Genomic DNA, 7,078 nt, shown 5'->3' on the forward strand with positions numbered 1-7,078 from the left:
TTACTTAGGTCACTGGAAAGAAAAAAATTTGAGGGCCTTTGTGAGAGCAGAGGCTATCATCAAGACAAAAGGGGTCAGAATACCCTTTATTTTTGGCTCCACGTTCACCTTTCAACTTATCCCTTTTTTATCCATTTAATTATTTAGGTCACTGGAAAGAAAAAAATTTGAGGGGCTTATGAAGCTAAACACCTTCTTTTAAAAACAGGGCAAATATCTTCAGAAATACCCATAAATAATTTGAATATTGAATTAGCACTGAGTCACCCCTGACATAAAGCAAAAGGAAGTTGCATTGGGCCAATATCACAATAATTACTATGAAACTGCCCAGGAGTCACTAATCGAAGCATTTTAATATTGTGGATGCTACTTGTATTGCCTTCTATATCTTCTTCTAAGTTATCTGCCTGAATAACTCCCATTCATCCCTCAAGACGCAACCATCATAACATCCTCAGAAAACCATTCCTGACTTCTGCTACCTCCCACGTTGTCTGTCTGTCTGTTTCCATAACAGCCCGCTTACCTTTCTGCTATAGACTGCATCTTGATGGTTGGCTTCAACATCCAGTCCCTACCTCAAAACCATGACCTCTTTAGAGCTTTATTTATTGTATTTTTTATAATTTCCAATCTTATTTTAGGCTTGGGAGTGCATGTGCAGATTTGTTGCATGGGTGTATTGCATGACACTGAGGTTTGGGGTGCGAATGATTTTATCACCCAGGTAATGGGCATAATACCTAATAGTTTTCCAGCCCTGCCCCCTCCCTCCCTCCTATGGTAGTCCCCACCATCTTTATGCCCATGAATACCCAATGTTTAGCTCCCACTAATAAGTGAGAACATGCAGTATTTGATTTTCTGTTTCTGCCTTAATTTGCTTAGGGATAATGGCCTCCAGCTGCATCCATATTGTTACAAATGACATGAATTCCTTCTTTTTAATGGCTGCATACTATTCCATGGTGTATATGTACATTTTCTTTAACCAGTCTGCTGTTGATGAGCACATAGGGTGATTCCCTGTCTTTGCTCTTGTCAATAGTGCTGTGGGTTTTACATTATGTTTTATCTTTTTAACTCCACTATTAAGTATATATTATTCACCACATATTGGTGCCCAATAAATATTCATTGAAGGTACATGCAAATGAATAAATGTTATATTATAAAAATGATTGCCTCTAATTCTCAGTGGGGTTGTTTATTTGTTTATGTGAGTACCTCTCCAGCGCACATTTCTCCTTTCGGCAATAACACACTGATGTTCTTCTTTGAGAAACCACGCAAACTCGTTTTAAGCCCCTATGTGGTTTCACAGGAGTTGGAGGTGTTAGCACGAGTCTTAGTCAAGAGCAGTCAGGTCTGTGCATCTTCCTGGCTATGGTGATTGGTTCAGATATAACCAAGGGAGGCGAAGGAGGAGCAGTCCCCAGGTGTCAGAAACTGTCATGGAAGAGGTGCTCTCCCCTGCTGACCTGGCTAAACTAAGACAATGTGGCCACATCGTCCAATGGCCCTCTTTAGCACCATTTGGGAAGACTCTCTCTGAGGGTGAGGCAAACACAGATGCTAGCTGAGTCAACACATGAAGATGAAAAAATTCCTATTGACCCTGCATAAGCCACTACATACAGCTATGCCTAAAGCTGAATTATACCTGAGATTCATCAATAACACAAGCTGATTTTGTGACCTGATTGAGTGCCTCTTCCTGTGAACCAAAAATGTCTGAACTAACACATATGGTTTATTTCATTTTATTATATTTAATGTTTATTTTGAATTTAAAAAATAAAATATTAATTTTGAACTTAAGGGGGAAAAGGTATACTTTAACACAGATCTTTTCTAACGTCTACTCAACTTGTTTTAAGAAAGCTTTATTCTATAATTATTAAACTTAAAGACATATTTTCTAAAAATTATAATCAAACCACCAACTACCTCATGGTTTTTAATACAAAGCTACTTAAAAGAATGTTTTGTGTAAGATAAATTTTCAGCAAGTTATAATGAGAATGCTGACAGCAGCCTTATGGTATTGTTGGAAAGTCATAGGAAATCCTAGTCTCATTGTTGGAAATAAAATGTCTGTGTTGGAATTTAAAAGTGGCTCTTTAGTAGAATAAGATGGTAGAGAACCTAAAAAATATAACAAATGCAAGAAGGAAGAAATAGGTCCTTCTCCATTTAGGGTGTGCATTCTGTGTAATAGTTGTTCTCATTGTGAACAGGGTCGGAGCAAGGATGAGTGGGGATCACACAATTGAGGCTGAGCAACCAGCCAGTGCTCATCAACCCACAGATCATAGAAGAGGAGAAATTAGCATACATGATATTCAAATGTAAGCATTGGGATCTCATGCCAAAACAGCAAGGAAGCTTAAATGAAAGACATCCCACAGTTCCCACAATCTAAGTGAGACTACACAACTGTATAACTGCTGGGATGCGACAACGATGGGAAACAGGAGAAAGCAGCCACCTACAAGATTACTTTATCTGAGTTTACCTCACTTATTTAATTCTGTATCAAATTATGAATGGCACACAGGGAAAGAACACTCTCTGATTTAGTATGACAGATATTCCCAGGTAAAACTATATACCAAAGAAAGCTGGCGGTTTAGGAAATCTTTAATCTTGGCAATGACTGACGCTCTGTTTAGAAAAGGAATCCTACTTAAAGTGAAATTCATGTAAGTGCATGAAATGTTGAAAACGCGTTCTAAATAATTGAAAAGAATCTCACTCTGGTCTTCTTGCAATTGTTTCATTTTTATAGTTAAATCACATATGCAGCTCTAATATAGCTCCATTGTTCCAAATAAGAGTTATTAAATATACATTATTTATCAGGCATTCAGCGGGTGCTGGGCATATAGACCTAATTACAATCTTGCCCCTACTTCAAGGAAATGACAGTAAACTTTAAAGAGCTGCATATGAGTTAGTTCTATAAAATATGCGCTTTAATAGGTTCAACCTATACTAAAAAATTATCTGAAGCTCTGTTGAAGATACAGAGAATACTTTATTTAGAACAAATCAACAACACTATAAAAACCTGTCACCTCTGCAGGTGCAACTCCAGAAGCAGAAGATGCTCTCATTACTATCTTCCAAAATTTCCCCCAAATTGTAGGCTTACAGATAATTTTCACGTAATGCATATTTTTATCAAATATTAACAAATATAATTTCAATTAAAATATAAAGAAAATGTTTAAAATTTTACATTACAAGATAGCACAGTATGAAATCTAATTTCACATAGTAACAAGGAAAGTCAGAGTTAGTAGTAAGAATGTGGCTTCTGGCTCAGGGGAGACACTTAGATGGCACCAGACTTACTTTCAAGTGATGAAATACTGTCTCAAAGGCTGAAATAGATCACAGGAAGAAAGTTTGATTTCAACCCATCACAGCTCCTACAATACCCATCTGTTTAAGACCAGAACTCATTTTGTCTGTTTGATATGGAAGTTGACACACCTAGAACAGTATTTTCAAAAACTTCTGAAAGATTTATTTCCACTGAGTGACATGTTATTCTGTACACAAAATGCAGCCAGCCCTTGAAAACAGAAATTCACCAAACCAAAATAAAATAATTATAGAGGTTTTTTTGTTGTTGTTTTTTGTTTTCAGACAGAGTCTCCCTCTGTTGCCAGGCTGGAGTACAGTGGCAAGATCTCAGTTCACTGCAACCTCCTCCTCCCTGGTTCAAGCGATTTTCCTGCCTTGGCCTCCTGAGTAGTTGGGATTACAGTTATGTGTCACCATGCCCAGCTAATTTTTGTATTTTTAGTAGAGACAGGGTTTCACCATGTTGGTCACAATGACCTCATGATCCACCCGCCTTGGCCTCCCAAAGTGCTGGGATTACAGGCGGGAGCCATGGCACCTGGCCATCATAGAGTTTCTTAAGGTAATGATGCTTTCACAATGTTCTTGAAATATCACTTTTGAAAACTTCTCTCAATATCAAAATATGCCAATTTTGTTTATCCTTCCTGTTCATTTTAATTGTTAAACAGAAAATTCATAGTCTGGTCTCAGAATTCAGAGCCACTATTGTTGGGAGCTTACTTAATTGAAATGGATCAGTCTACATTTTGTTTTCTGTTCAATCCGTACAAGCCTAAGACTTTAATTTATCTATAAAGTTAGCTCTGTCTGTATCCATTGGGTAGATGGCAGTGTCATAATTAGTGCCTCCAAATCAGTTCAGACCTTCCTGGGCATTAAGATAACTTACGGAAAAGATTTCACTCAGGCATATTTGCAGAATCTTGAAGCTGATAGGGGCTTGAATATGTTTGCCATACAAATAAAGTCTTGGCTTGTATGAATCTCCTGCTAATTATCATAATGAGTTATATTGACCTGCTTGGCTGCTCCCCACTAGAATTGAGGACAAGGGTGAGATCTTCTACATCAGTGTATCCCCATGGCATGACAGGGTGGACCCAAAGAGGAAGTACTCCCAACAAATAAACCAAGGGGACTTCACAAACTGCAGACCAGGAAAATATTTCATAATAGTTCAAAGAATGTGGGTATTTAAAAAAAGAAAAATTTTTAATACATTAGTACATTTAAGACTTTTTGCAGCTCATCTTTTGATGATTTCTGACATTATTAGGATTTAGACTTTTTTTTTTTTTTTGAGATGGAGTCTCGCTGTGTCGCCCAGGCTGGAGCACGGTGGCGCGATCTCAGCTCACTGCAAGCTCCGCCTCCCAGGTTCATGCCATTCTCCTGCCCCAGCCTCCCGAGTAGCTGGGACTACAGGTGACCACCACCATGCCAGGCTGATTTTTTGTATTTTTAGTAGAGACGGGGTTTCACTGTGTTAGCCAGGATGGTCTCGATCTCCTGATCTCGTGATCCACCCACCTTGGCCTCCCAAAGTGCTGAGATTACAGGTGGGAGCCACCGCACCTAGCCAAGATTTAGATTTTGTTAAATGTATGTTTGGTGTAACTACAGTTATTTAGAATTCAGTGCTTGTTTAAAAAGTTTCAAACAATTCTGAAATTATGCTGTCAAAGTAAAAGTGGACACTATTCTGCTGCCCTCACAAAAAGATTAGATACAGAACTTCTGAAGATATTCTCCAATCGCTAGAAGCTATGGACAATGAATAATAATTTCGATGACAGAATCAGGCTCTTACTTTAATGTATTATACTTAGCTTCAAAGATAGTTTCAACATGTATCAAAATTTAATCCAGTAATTCCACTTCTAAAATTTTCTCTAAAGAGAAAGTAAAATTGTTCAAAAAATCATATAAAAATTTTACCCCAGAGTTTCTTAAAATAGGGAAAACATAAATAGCTGAAAAGTTTATGAATATGATACATGTATCCAATTTAGTTACTGAAAAATCATAATATAGATCAGGGATTGCCATGCTATGGGCTGCAGTCCAAATTTGGCCTGTGGCCTGTTTCTATATAGCATGCAAGCTAAGAAATAGTTTTTATATATTTAAAGTACTGTAAAACAAACAAGAACAACAACAAAACAAAAGGACTATATATACAATATAGGCTGCATGTGGCTCACAAGGCTAAATAAAGTATTTGCTATCTATGTTGTTAGAAAAAAGTTACTGACTTCTGTGATACATCAGTACAAATTGACGTGAAAAGTATTCATAAAATAAATAGTATGCAAGACATCATGTGTAGTATTTACTTTAATAAAATTTTGCAAATGTATGTCTGTAGACATGTAGAAACGTCTGAAACATCATGAGCACAATTCTGAGAGTGGTAATCTCTGGGGAATACTTTATTCTTTTCATTATAGATTGATGTTTAAAGTAACTTACATTTATCATTTTTATAATAAAACGTTATTTTCATTTTGAAAAATAGAGCTACCTAAAATATAATAAATGCTAATACTTTTATCAGGCTTCTATTCTGTGCCAGGCACTGGCACAAATAGTCTCAGGACTTATCATGCGTGAATCCTCACAATATCCAAAGAAATAGGTAGATTTTTCATTTTATTTTAAAATTTCAAAAACTAAGGGTCAAAGACTTCATTCATTGTCTACACTTGCACAACTGGTAGTGAACACAGCCAAGGTCCAAATCTCAACAATCCAAAGACTACGTGTTTAACCCCTAGACTATATCACCACGTATGAAAGACATGTGGCTTCACAGTAACACTTGGGCAAAACTCCTGGGTCTTTTTTGATATTAACATTATATCATTTAATGTGTGATATGGTATCTAGGAAAAAGCAAATCAATTTTTTGTTTTTCTGAGAAAGTCTCACTTTGCCACCTACGCTGGAGTGCAGTGGCATGAACTCAACTCATTGCAACCTCCACCTCTTGGGTTCAAGCAATTCTCCTGCTCAGCCTCCTGAGTAGCTGGGTGGTGTGCACCACCATGCCTGGCTAATTTTTGTATTTTTAGTAGAGACAGGGTTTCACCATATTGGCCAGGCTGGTCTCAAACTCCTGATCTGCCCACCTCAGCCTCCCAAAGTGCTGGGATTGCAGGCACGAGCCACTGCGCCGGCCTGTAAATCAATCTTTGGTTTCACAAATAGTATCCAGGACCAAGGAAGCTGCAGTTTTGCTCCTCATGGAGAGTGACCAAGAATACTTTGAGAATTGTGTTCAGTTCTGAGGATTCTGCTTGGGGAGAAACATTGACATTGTGAAGCATTTCAAAAAGAGAACAAGGGGACAATCAAGATGGCACAGTTACCCAAATGTTTGTTCTAAGATAAACTAAAAGTTTAGCAGAAGAGGAGATGAATTAAGGAAACAGTTATAAAGGAAGGCGAAGCCTTGTTCTCTGTTGTTCCAAAGAGCAGAAATAGGACCATTAGGTATAAGTCACATAGAATTCCCTCTCACCCTTGCACATGTAAGAAGGTATTTTTTAATGCCTATAGCACAAGAAATGGACTATTCACTTAACTGGTATGAAACTTTCCAAAAGCATAACAATGAAGACTGGATTACATTGCTGAGAATGATGACTTCTAGCTTCATCCATGTCCCTGCAAACGACATGATCTCAGTCTTTTT

This window comes from Piliocolobus tephrosceles, chromosome 9, assembly GCF_002776525.5.
Source record: "Piliocolobus tephrosceles isolate RC106 chromosome 9, ASM277652v3, whole genome shotgun sequence".
Classification (NCBI taxonomy): Eukaryota; Metazoa; Chordata; class Mammalia; order Primates; family Cercopithecidae; genus Piliocolobus; species Piliocolobus tephrosceles.